Here is a 12,662-nt window from a genome sequence, read left to right on the forward strand (position 1 = left end):
GCCTGTCACTTTTGAAAATTATGGAATTTGCATTTCATGCTTTCATTCACCTCTGAATAAAATTTCTTGTTCTCTCAGATCTAATTGACATATGAGTCAGACAATACTGCACATGAACGTATGAGAACTCTAGTAGCTAAATACCTGATACAGTCTTCTAACCTCAGACTTCAAAACGTGTCTAAAACCTTGGGTTTTGTTCCCTTTTAAGTTAGATAACATTCTTGGGCAATACCCAAACTTTCATTTTTCCTATCTCTTCTGTTGTTTAGATGGTAAAAATTCGCTCCTTGTCCTGTTTTAGATTACAAAAGTGTACAGTGGGAGTTTAATGGATAATGGATAAAACCTTTAGTATCAATGTTGAGACTCTGACATTAGTGGTCCTAGTATTCCTGGTTTTGGGAAAAATAATACATTATGAAGAAAACTCTCGAATAATTCTGCTTCCCAGACCATTTCCTAGTGAAATGCAGTAGCTAATTCACACGATATTCAGTTGGATGAAGAAGAGGAAAATAATTGGGATAAATATATATAGCACTTCTCTGTCAAATTCCTAGTTTATATAAACATGTTTTGAGGGAAAAAAATATGTAGGTCCAGTATGTATATGCTTTATGTTTAACAACATAGAGAGGTATACAGCTGGTGACAGGCCAGACTGTCCTCAGTTGTAGGCAGAACATCCTCTCCGTCCACTGAAGCGCAAACGGTGAGCAAAAATCTTCCTTGACATTATCCGTTGTGTGAGGTTGTTGGTCAGCAGAAATACATCTGGCCAGGATGCATCATTATTCACTATTTTTCATTCTTATGAACATTTTGCTTTAACAATGAGAAAGCAGCTGGGAAAATGTCTTACTTCTGAGCCTGACTCAAGCTGAAAAAGCTTTTTCAGGAGTTGTCTGTGCCTTTGTCCTTGAAGTCAGAAAGCATTCCAAGAGTTTTAGATATATTATGTGGTTGACTAGTGGAAGCGGAAAGATTTGAGTTGAGAGTTGCCTTCCTAGGATGGCACAGAGCATGGTAACAGGTTTCCAAAATAAAGATAAAGTGGATTTAAGGAATGCAGAAATGCCCTTATTCCCATACAGTACCTAGGATATATATTCCTTGAAGGTGTTGTCTTATGTAGAAATTATTTGACACTAAATCAAGGAGGTATCTTATTAGCAGAAATTTCTACCAGTCCATCTGTGTTCCTTTTGCTCTACCTTAGCTGAAGAGTTCAAACTTTTTGAGTGTTCCTGGTGTGTCGATTTTGAAAATAGTTTGCTGATGTTGATGCAAGTGCTGCTTCAGCACAAAATTAGAATTCATACTGGTACTGAAAGTCCTGTTATTGCTAAGGAAACCTTTTATAGGCTATCACTGAAATTTTCTGATTGGTGATATATTTGTTTAGAATAATAAAAAAAAAAGTAGATGAAAGAGCTAAAAAATGCCGCTAACTTATGAGGTGACTCCAAGCATAGTGTAGGGAACAGAATAAGAGCAAGGGATAGTATTGCTTGTTCTTAAATGTGAAAGAGCCCCAATGTAATTTATTTTGTGGTCCTCTAAATATATTGGAATGTGGAATTTGGGACATTGTGGGGTTTTTTTAGCAAGTGTGTATATATCGAATAATGACAGACTCACTCATTATGTAAACATCAAATTAACATTGTTCTTACCTAGATCTTATTCCAAGATCCTTATTCTAATATAATCTTTTTTTTCATTAAAATAACCTTTCTGCTCTATTGTTTGCTGATATTTTGAATGAAAATTTGCTTCCTCTTGGGGGCTTATTTTATGTTACCTTTTCTTTACAATTTAGAGCTTTTATTTTTGACCATGAAATAAGCCTTAGAATGAAAGTCATAGAACTAGTTTAATATATGTCCTGTTCTATCTTACAGAACTTTTAATTTCAACATGTGTGAAAATCCCATGAAAGATGTTTTGATTTTTCTCCTGCCTACGTTTAAAATGTTTAAATGATATTATGCTGTGATACATTTTATACTATATTTTGTTTCATCATCAATACTGTAAGTGTTAAATTTAAGTAGCCTGACTAGTCTCTCTGTTTTCTATTTTCCTGGGCATCCAGAGCAAAATAATTCAATATCTCACAAAAGCTTGCACTCCAGAATTATTGTATCTCAAAAGCTCCTCTTACACCACAGTAAGAATTTAAGTTCTCTTTGGAGAAATATATCAAACTTGTGCACAAGTGATCTGCAAGTGTATCCCTTTACAAATTTTTCTTTATGCCTAATAAGATAAACAAGCCTGTGTGGTCGTTTTGTAAGAGTTAATCTTATATTCCATGAAAAACTTATTTGTGTGATTTGATCAATCAAATTTTATTTAGAATTTGAAAAATCTGAGTAATTATGAGAATATAATTTTACTGTCTTTGGGAAAGTCAAGGTTTCAGAGTCAGAGAGGTAAAGATTCAAAACCAGGCAAAGGCTTGAAAATTTCTGGGCAAGTATTGATGAGGTGATCCTACACATGAATTACTGGACAATACCATTGCTGAAAATTCAAATGTACTTGGAAGTGGTGCTCAAATAATCCCTCAGCTACAAAATTGGAAGAGTGTAAACAGTGATGTAATGTTTTCAGCAAAGTACGTAATGTGAAGGAAGTTATGCTATTGAAATTTTGCAGCTTGTGTAAAATATTTTCAGAAGCCTTTCAGAAAAGGATCTGTATTATATCTTGCCTTAAGGACCTTTAAAAGTGTTAGTTTGGAAGCAAGACTTAACTGACATTAATGATAGATATCTGTTGTCATCTCACATTTTTCATCAATATGGATTTTGTGTAATTCTGTGGAGTTACATTAGCATGAAATTTGTATATGTGGAAAGTAACTAGGTTTTAGTTCCAAATTTAAATTCAAAATTTCTATTCAACACTCAACATCTAACTTTACCTTTGCAATCAGAATTATGTATTCCATTTTTTACAAAGAGAAAAGGTAAAGGTAATAAAATTATATGTATCCATCATATTACTGTTAGAGTATGAAGGAAATGGGTGACTGTTTATTACCTGTTACTTACATAGATATTTAAGAAGGCAATAAAAATATCAGTATGTGCATTGTTTCTCTGCTCTTGAAAGACTCTATTTTCAATATGGGAGTACAGCTGCATTTCTGCCTGCCTATTAGTAGCATAAAAAGTGGGGTTTATTATTATAGACTGTCATACATGCAGTCTTCACAAAGAGATTTAACTGTACACAATTAAACAGTATTGATATAAGATAAGAGAGCAACTGGATTTGTATTTTTGTAATAAACTATGAATAAATCACAAAATAGTTGCTTTTTACAAATGGGAAAATAGGCATTTAAAATAGATTTGCTGTGAAGAAATTCTGGAATTAGCATGACGAACTGAGGAGATGCATAACCTTTGATTCCCCTCCCTTCTTGCCTTGAGCTGATGTGTGGACTGAAATCCAGTATTCAACATTAAAGCAGCAATCTGCAGCAGAGTGGATGAATTTGTGATAAATTGTCCCTTGAGGTTTATAAAAGATATTCTCTATAAAACCAGCCACTGTATGTTTCTCCACATTAGTCAGTTTCTGACATTCAGGCTGCTGAAGCTTCTAGGCCAGTAGAGGTATCTGCCATCCCAAAGCTGTAAACAACTCTTTGTTTATAGCAGCAGTGCTCATACATCCATTTCAAGGTTTTACAGCGATAAAAGGCTGACTGCCTACATAAACTGGAGTGGGCTGCAATGTTGTTATTTTGTTTATTGCTCTTTTACTGCAGTGGTCAAATAGTTCCTCTGAGACTAGACACTGGTACTCTGCCATCTGTACAGTCAGTGTTAGACAACTTGTGTCAACTAAACAAACCACTATGACAAACAATTATAATGAGCACACTAATTAAATAAAACGTTGCCATATTAAATTGTGGGGGAAATGTGGAAGATTAATAGCAAATTAAGAAGAAGTTGTCAGTTACCTTTTAATGGATAATGACAGTAGCCCCGAGAGGGGTTTTGATTATATTCATGCAGCTTCATATCTTCAGTCTGAACTATTGCTATAATTCATGTCATTTTATTACACCAAGAAAATAAGGGTTTCCTACTTAATATAGATAGAAGTTTTTTACTGTGTCTGGTTAACATTAAGTGTTGTCATTTTATAACAGAACAATAAAATTTTGATGTTTATGCAGCATTCATTCCCACAAAATTCACTGTTGCAGGCACAGTGTTTTCTCATATCTTCTTAATGCTAAAAAGTTACTTCAATTATTAAAAAATACATATTTACTTTATTTTTTCTTTTCATGTAGTTGACCTTTACTTTGAAAAATCACGTTAATAAGTGAAATACCAAGTAAGGGACGCATTTAATCTAGAATTTAAAACATTTTCCTAGGGTTACCCCAAATTTAAAATGCTTAGCCATAAGCTCTGATTATTAAATCAGGGATATATGCCTTACTGTCATGCTGTATTGTGTGAGTATCTTCAAGGAGTTCCCTTAAATAATTATTCCTTATTTTACTGATCACATTTCAAGTCACTGAGCACTTTAGCATAAAAAAAAAAAAAAAAAAAAAAAAAAAAGGAAGAAGAAAAAAGCAGCTTAATTGATTTTAAATAATACTAGGTTCTCACAACAACGAGGAAGCAGAAAATCACATGGGATTGTAATGAACGTCTGCTAATATGTGTTTTTATTGCTCAGTTCAAAATATGTCTTTAGCTTCAGTGGGAAATCTTTAGCCACATACTATGGTCATTTTTAAAGGGAAACAGGGAGAAAATGGAGAATAGGTTCATCTTTTCCTGTTACTTGAGTAGCTACATTATAAAAATTGGAAGGCTGACAGATTATTTCTCCAATTAAGCCTAGGTTTATTGTAGATAAGGTAATTATGGGGATATCCCACGGTTTAATCCTGACTGGTTTTGATAACATGGTGCTAAACTCAAAGCTCCCTGACCAGCATTTTCTGGTAATAAGGCAAAAGACTGGGTGCTTTGAACTCAGCCTTAATGAAGAGCTGTTACAAACCTGAACTTTCGCTGAGCACATTAAAGGTCTTGCTTAATAAAAATCTTTAGGGAGCATACCCAAGAATTTTAAGCTGCTATGAAAACATTGTCAACTGGAGTGTGTTCCTCTTTTCCAAGCACAGAATTCTGATATGGCTTTTTTTAAGAGTAGATAAAAGCAGTGAATACACTTTTTAGTAGTTTCTGTTCACTGGATTTTCCTTTTTGATTTAATTGATACCTAAGAAAGGATGCCTAGAGAAGTAATAGGCATTTGTCGATAATAAAAAGTACTTATTATCTACTACAAAGAAACTATACTTAAATATTTCAAGTCTTACATAAATTGTTAACAAGGGATTTTTCTCTTACCAGTATAAGGAATGTAGGAATAAAGGAATTGCTTATCTCCAGGGACTGAAATGAACAACACTTCTTTCTCCCTAGGGATCCAAACATAATATTAAGTGAAATAAAAAAATATGATAAAGTCATCCAAAAACACACTAGTACATGAAAAAAAGGTAGGGTTCATTATACTCAGTGTGGGTGTGGATTATTTAGATTAAATGAAGGTGGCATAAATTTAACCAGAACTGTTTGTTTTGCGTAGAAGTTAGGAAGTTGCTGGCAATTAACTAGACAAGGAAAACAACGCTCATGTGGCTGAAGCACTTGATGGGAAATTAGCAGACTTTGCTTCAGCCGTAAATTTAAAAAATTTCTCTGTGTATTGTAATGTAAAGTATGTAAATTCAGATATGCAAACACTGTGCCTCCCAAAGTGAAGTACCCCTTCAATCTGTGATGTCAGATTGTCTGTTTGCATTGTAAGGATTGGCAGTGGTGGGGAGAGTCAAACTCATGAGAGGCATTCATTATGATATCCAGTAAAGTAAGACAAAATGGAGAGGTTGTGTCCATTTTAAATGCTGACATTTTCCCATCCTATTCCTTAGGTATACATTGTGTATGTCTAGAGGCATGACCGAAAGGTATTGCTAGAGTCCTTCTATGATGACCTCATGAAGTCACAGTTCTACCTCTTTTCAACAGTACAGCCATCTCTGATCTATGCATTAAAAAAAGAAAAAAACAAAACAAAACAAAGGACAAAAGCTTTATTAGGTACTCATCAGATGCTCTCCATAAATAAATAATAGTAAATAGACAAGTGTTTGTATGTATGTGGGTATGCTTCTGCATGTATGCCAGAAAATGTCTTTTTAAGCATTAACTGTTTTTCTTAGTAATTCTAGTTTTCCTGGCTTTAAAGATTCTGCAGTTGACTTTTGTACCAAAGGGTTAAGGTCTTTGTTGTCACAAGGATGGATGACCTCATTATGACTGCAGTGCATGACTGAGAAAACAGAAAGGTTGAGATGGGAAAAGTCACAGAGTTGCTGAGCTAAGAGGCTAAGTGCTGCTTGGGACAGCTGATTTGTCATTGATACCTAATACATCACAGCAAGCAGGAAACACGCTTGTTTTCTGGAGAACCCTGACAAAAAAGGCAGGTGTTAACAAAGTAAATCTGGCTGCTAATATGCAGTGGTAAATCATTGCAATTACTGCATGATCCATGAGAGTTGATATAATCTTTTGGTTGTAATGACTCGTTCAGTCAGGAGCACTACTGAAGATGTCCAGGCCTGTGGTAGTTGGTTGAACTCAATGACAATTAAAGGCTGTTTCCTACCCAAAGGATTATATGATCCTATGAATACAACTTTATATCTTTTACATAATGCTTAAAATGCTAATTCTATCTATATCAAGTAACATTTTTTTTCTCTTTGTTTTCATTAAGGTAAGCTTTTGACAAATTACATTGGATGTCATTAATAGTTTATGGTCTATAGAGCAGGCATTTCTTACTAGGAAGGGCTATATACTAAAAAATATCTTACACTTTTTGTTGGTGTGATAAAATTTAAGAACAAAAATTAAAGCATTAAAGAAGTATAGATTTAATTTTTGTCTGTGTGAACTGCTACACTATGGATGTATGAAATATCAGGTTTTTATTATGTGTTTTTGTCTTTGCAACCATTAACTCTAATTTTCTTTAACTGGGCTATATTTGCCTACATCATACAGCTCTTCAAATTGTCCCAAAAGCCTCTTCTGTATCTCCTCTGTTCTCTGCAATCTCGTGCAAAGCAGATGTAAAACATTACCTCTTTGATTTGGTTGAGGATCATGCTTAGACAATTCAGCAGGTGTAAAAGAGTAGAGTGAAATGGAAAATTAGATTGTGATATCATTTCTGGTCCTCCTTAACTTGAACTCAATTGCTAAGTGTTTCCTTCTGAATAGTGACAGGACTTGCAGTTGCTTTTCTGTAGCTGGAAACCTCAATTAATGCTATGGAGAGTATAAATACTAGTCTAAAATGTAGAATCTTTCTTCATAAATTCTAAGGTTTTGATTTTTCATTACTAATATTAGACAATCACAGATGATGTAGAGACAATCCTGGTCTCCTGGCTAGGTTAATATGTCCTTCATAGCACCTGTTTTTAAACTGATTGAACAGTAAACCCCTGTTTCTATGGTTACACTGATTTTTTTTTTGACTCAAGTATAGCCTACTATATCGCTGAATATAGTAATATTGCCTTGAATACTTCACCAATTTCAGAATTAAACCATAAAAATTGAACATCTTCCATCATGTATATGTCTGTGTATGGGCTATAAATAACTCTCTTTTATTTTAACAGGAAGAAAATATTTTCAAATGATGTTTTACTAGTACTGTGGTAGTACAAAGGTCCGTGCAATGATCTGCCTGGGATCAGAGGTCACCTGGTTTTTAATCCGGCAGTTTTCAATGTGTTTTCTTATAGGAGTTTGTACAGCAAGGAACATAAGAATTTTTCTCTTAATGCTGAAAAACATATGCAAAAATACATATAATGGAGTCACAGAAAAATTTAGGTTGGTAGTGACCTCTGAAAGTCATCTAGGCCAAAGCATCCCTGTTAGACTGGATTGCTCATGACATTGTCTGATAAAGTTTTAGTATCTCCAGGTACAGAGGTCTCATAAGCTCTCTGGGGAGCCTTACCACCTTCACCATATAAATACATACAGAACTTTATATACATATACGTATACATAACTTCAATCAAAATTGGTTTTTGTAATTTTTGCTTCACATCCTCTAACAGTGAACATCTGAGAAGAGTCTTCCTTTATATTTCTTTTCTATCAAGTATCTGTAGATGCCAATAAGACCCTCAAAGCCATCCCTTCCCAGGCTGAACAGACTGAGCTCCTCCAGCCTCTTCTTGAACAATTGTTGCTCCAGCTCCCAGTCACCTTGGTGGTCTGTAAGCCCACACCAGGATATAGGTGTCTGTGCCATACGGGAGAGTCACAGAGAGGCGGGCAGAGTGTCACATGGGTCTCAAGGATGGGAGTAGGATCTGTCTCTGGACCTTCTGTTTTCACTCTGCTTGCACAGCTCTGGGCATGGGAGGCTCCATTGCTGCCCCGTTGCCAGCTGTCCGCCCCAGTGTCTGCAGAGGTGTTACTAACCAGTCACTGACAAGGCTGTATGGTTCCTTGGGACTGCACATTGCATTTTGAATCTTCAAATAAAACTTTACCTTTCAGCTGGAGTAGAAGGAAGTTTGAATTTGCAAATTTATTTTGGTTCTTACGTGCTGCACTTGTGTGGAAAAAAGTCCACCAGTTTTGTGCTGGCTATCCATAAGATTGTGAATGAATGATTGAGCTATTAAAGTGAGAAGATATTTAGAATATATATGAAATACAAACTTCAGTGCTTTGAAAAATAAAAGTAACAAAAACAGTCCAGACAATTCAAAAGGATTAGAAACTAAGATGTATTTTGGAATTTCATATTCATTAATTGGACATTGTAAGGGAAGGACAGAATAGATTTTCCACTTTAAAGCACAATCTGAGAACAAGGAATAAAGAGCTAGAAGTGGTATCGGAATCTATGCATCAGCAGAATTCCAAATGCACTGGATAAAAATTCAGAGTTCTGAGAAGGCTCACATAGAACTGTATTTCTCGTGAGTTTTGTATCTACCTATTTAATTATAATACTGCATTTTGAGTATGGACAATGAAAAGTTTTATGCAAACCCCAGAAAAGCATGTCCTAGTATAAAAGGGTAATTGTAAGAATGAAGAAGTCCCTCAAATATCCCTCATTTGGAAAATGTGACTTTTCAACTCCTGTCAGGCATTCCTATAAAAAATATCTGTTGACTATAGACCTGCAAACTGCTGAGAGAATGACTTAATTACATGAGAAATGTTCTGCTTTATTTCTGGAGTACTTTAAAATAAAAAACTTTTGCTAATTCTGTGTGGTTTAATAAAACAGATATGTCTATTCATAATAAATTATCAGAGACACATACACTGGTTTCCTAATCACGAGTTGATTTGGCGTCAGTCCACAGACCAGAGACATATGCATGGTAGCAGTCATGTAAGTTGATTTCACCGTGTGATACATAGTCACTAGACTGTACCTTGCTTTTTCAGGGAACTTGAAAGCAAAACCAGGTTTTCACAAGTGATTAATTTATGCCCTCTTGTAAATAGTTTTCTTAATTATAAGTGCTACTTTTATTTCACACAATATTTGATTCCATTCCCTGATAAACAAATATGTGATCAAAAATATATGTAAGATGAAATTTTTGGTCATTTCTTACTGCCTACTGGCACTTCAAATGCTTTCTTCACTGTCAGAACTGAGTGTCCCTGTAAGATCTATGTCAATTGACAAATTGTCTAAATAACACCTTGCTGGTTGAACTAATCTTCATCTTCCTGATTTCCAAATCTATCCCCTATAAATTTTTGGTTTGTGTTGACATTTAGTTTGCAGAGTAAAATAACTTTACCTTTGGTCATTGACTAAGTAGTAAATTCCGTGAAAGTTGAAAATGCAATTGCGAGCTACTGCATCTAAAAGTTATTGAGTGCTGCTCTCAGAAGATACATTTTTAACCTATTTTTTTTCTACATATAGGGTAGCTCTCTATCATTTTGGATCCTCATGCACTCAGGCTAGTATCTGAGAAAAATATGTTGTGCATATTTACTGCATGGAATATGCCTGTCATCTTAAGTAATCAATCAGTCTTGCATAGCTACATGAGAGTTTTTGCAGTTCTAAATATTCTGAAGCCACATATAGATAGAGAATCTATATCATAGAATCATCAAATGATTTGGGTTGGAAGGGACTTTTAAAGATAATTTAATGCCAACCCTATTCAACCTGGTCTTGAACAGTTCTAGGGATAGGGCACCCAACTTCTCTGGGCCACCTATTCCACTGTCTCATCACACTCACAGTGAAAAATTCCTTCCTTATGTCCAATCTAAACCTATGGTCTGTCAGTATAAAACCCTTGCCCCTTGTCCTGTCACTACAGATCCTGGTCAAAAGTCTCCCTTCACCTTTCTTAAAACCTCTTTTGTCTATTCTAGCTAAATTAAAATTAAATATTAGCTAAATTAAAAATTTAAAAAAAAAAAAAAAGGAGTTGCAAGAATATTCTCTGTGGCCCTTTCAAACACCAGGTAATAGTGAATACTACTAGCATAACTCCTGAAAAATTGCATCGATTGCATCAAACCAGATTCTGTCATAGCAGAAACATTACTTTGGAGGAATCTTTCTTTTTTGAAGTCTAATTCAGCCCTTATTTACTCAGTTCTTTTTCCTTTAAGGTGTGAATTCATAGCCGTGGTGAGGGACCCAGGGCTGTGTCAGAACTCTGAGCAGCTATTCATATCTGTGGTGTGTGCAAGTGCACTCCAGTGCTTGCCTAATAGTTGGATCCTTAAGGTTTGTTATTTATTGAAAACATGAAATAAATGGTGTTTTACCCCTCTTTTTTTTCCCCTCTGAATTACAACGCCCCTGCATGGCAGAACAATAAGCCTTCTTACTTCACCAGTCACATAGATGTGCTTTCTCAGAAGCAAAAAAATTAACAGATCGAATCTTTCCTGCAATATCTTCACTGTTAAAGGTGGGCATGAATAATCTGAAGTATAGCCTTTCTTAATGGTGGTTTTAGCAGTAAGCCATGCTGCATTCATTAATGATCTCCAGTGCTCTCTGAGCTACATAAGGTTCTGAAAACCAGAGCAAGGTGAAATGTCCATGTCTACAGCTTTAGCTGCATGGATTTCAGTGTGGGAGGATTTTCCAGGTCTGCAGGTGGTATGGCATAGAAATGTGGAAACTAGAGATATTTGAAAGTGGGCAAACAGCTTTGTCACATATTTATAAAGATGCTTCCCCAAACACATTTAGCATTTGAAAAAACAGAACAAGATGGTTCACTTTAACTGTATTAAATTTTCAAGAGGCCTTTTGACCATACTGCTTTTTATCCCATACTACAGGAGTCAACACAATGAACACCAAAGACAAGAGCCCTGCACAGTTCCCAGAAGCAGATAAAATGAAGAATGTTGAAGTTAAACGTTAATTACCAGAAAAGTGTGATGCCAGCCAACCCTCACCACCTTGCCACCCAAATGAACCTCTCCAATAAACCATGTTGACTTTCCCTAACTTGAGTCTCCTTCATAGTATGGTCTTGTAGAATTCTAGGCAGTAGAGTTGCCTACCCAAGTGTGTATAATACTTCTGAAACAGGAGTACAGTGCTACCCAAGGCTTGTTTAAATTAATAAAGATGACTTTTCTTATTTTTTAATTTTGGGTTTTGTTGTTTGTTGGTGTTGGGAATTTTTTCCTTCTTAATTTAAGTTCAGTATCAGTAACATTTCATTAATCACTTATATTTCTAATATCTGATGAGAGCTAAAGTTAGAATTTATAAAATCTGTGCCATTTTAGTTTTATAAGTACACTATGCCTATTTTGAAACTTAGATATTTTGGGTATTTCACATGTATTTATGCTGCACTATTTGTTTTAATTGGGAAAAGAGGTAATTATGTAAATGTTTGTTCAAAGAGATTTAAACAACCATGCAGTCATTTCCCCTTTGCTTTCAACCTCATACAGTACTTTTATTTTCATCATTTATTTTACACTAAAAATTGCTTTTCATACTGGTATAAGATGGTAGGCTGTTGCTTGCCCTTCCCCTTTCTGTTTCAGTAGAATAGATCTGTACACCTTAGCTGTTTACTCTGCATTAAAAAAAAAAAAAAGTATTAGCACGCATATTTCCATGCTTTATGAACTTCATTTTTTCTTCATCCGTAATGGTAAACTATTCCATTCTGGAGAAATCTCCAACAATCCCAAAGAAGTTGAAGTTGAATTCACAAAGCAGGCGTACCTAATTGTAGCAATGTAGCTAAGCTCAGCTGGGTAGCCTAAATTATGAAGTATGTATGTGGCAAGGCAACATGCCACGTTTCCAATAACTGAGTTCATGAGAGTGCTTTCAAATAGTCCTTTAATTTGCAACTGCTATTAAAAAAGTTTAGTTAATAACTAATAGACCTCGGAAAGTAGCCAGCCTGTACTACTTGCTGGATATAAGTATAGATTGAATCGATATCAACTGTAATGTAAAATCATACAGTCATAGAACTATTAGGTTGGAAAAGACTCAAGGTGCTGAGTCTAGCTTTA

This window comes from Prinia subflava, chromosome Z, assembly GCF_021018805.1.
Source record: "Prinia subflava isolate CZ2003 ecotype Zambia chromosome Z, Cam_Psub_1.2, whole genome shotgun sequence".
NCBI lineage: Eukaryota > Metazoa > Chordata > Aves > Passeriformes > Cisticolidae > Prinia > Prinia subflava.